The 1201-nt window shown below is 58.0% G+C and overlaps 1 protein-coding gene across 1 annotated transcript in view; it reads right to left on the reverse strand.

The window, feature by feature from the left end:
• The window catches only part of OSGIN1 (oxidative stress induced growth inhibitor 1), a 10124-nt gene extending 8981 nt beyond the window's left edge, over positions 1-1143 (reverse strand). The window contains exon 1 of the mRNA XM_012806163.2: positions 1008-1143. The gene's annotated coding sequence lies outside the window, so the exon portion shown is untranslated. The remainder of the gene's footprint in view (positions 1-1007) is intronic.
• Positions 1144-1201: the final 58 nt, after the last annotated feature.

Below are 1201 nucleotides of genomic sequence, written 5' to 3' on the forward strand. Positions count from 1 at the left end.
AAAAAAAAAAATGTTTCACATTTCACAGACGCAGAGAAGCATAAAAGAAATAAACAGTTACACCTTCAACTGGTGTTTCTTCTAAGTTAGTAGCATTGGTACTTCTGAGGTTATCAAACCCTCAAAATGTTCTTAGACTCTGGGACACCTGTACATGGCTTTTATTGGGCACCACACCCTTGCTCATTTGACTTCAGTGACACCTGAGTAGGTGGGTTTTCTTAGCCCTCTGTGCAGAGGAAGGAAGTGATACCAGGAGGAGGAGGAGGTGTCCTGCCCCAGGTCACCAGGAATGTCTGAGACCACACTCCCGACTACATCCATGCTCAAAAACGCTACTGCTTCCCCTTGCTGCCTGTCACTGAGAAGGAAGCATCCCCTGTGAGTAAAATAGCTGATTACAGGACAACAAGAAGCCTGAGGGGTGAGGATGACAGGCCTCTGTCTGCCCAAGGTTACCTGCCTTCAGTCGCCAGGATGAGCCCAGCACCTGCCCTGCCTAGAGCTCAGGGTCTCCTGGAGTTCCCCAGCGCCCAGGGGGCCCACCTCTTCCCCATCACGCTGGGGCCTCTGGTGAGAAGCCAAGCCCCCTGGACCTCCGAGGCTGAGGACTGTGTGTGGCACTCGTGGGCTCTGCCCCTTCTGAGCAGAGAGGCAGAGACCCCGAGGGAAGCGCCTGGCTTGGCTGCCCACTTGGTGGCCTTGGGACCCGCTGGGCAGCAAGCCCAGGCTGGCCACACCTCTCTTTCCTGCCAAGAGCTGCGGTCACATGGGCCAGGGTATGCTGGGATTGTGGCAACGGGCAGCTATTGGGCTGAGTGTGCCAGGCACCTGGACATGACCATAGGCAGAAGCCAGGCGAAAGGAGGAAGAGTGTATGGCCCCCAAAAACGCAGGGGTCACCTGGGCCCCTTCCTGGCCCTGGAGCCTGCAGACCCTCTGTCCAGCTGGCTACCGGTCTGGGATGTGCCTGATCTCTTGCCCTGGGCCTTGCCCAGGCCACTCACCTGACAGCAGTGGGCGGAGGGAGCCGGTGAACCTGGCCTGGTGGGGCACAGCAAGAATAGGGTGTCACCTTGTCCTCCTCGCCAGCAGAACGCCCATTACCCTGTGGGGATCCCAGAGGCTGTGAGAGGCTAAGGGGAAGTGAGGGTATTTCACGAACAGGGAGGAGGCGGGGCAGGCAAGGGGGCGGGGCCAG

The sequence above is a fragment of the Otolemur garnettii genome, unplaced genomic scaffold (genome assembly GCF_000181295.1).
Source record: "Otolemur garnettii isolate 467f Iridium unplaced genomic scaffold, OtoGar3 scaffold00047, whole genome shotgun sequence".
Lineage (NCBI taxonomy): Eukaryota > Metazoa > Chordata > Mammalia > Primates > Galagidae > Otolemur > Otolemur garnettii.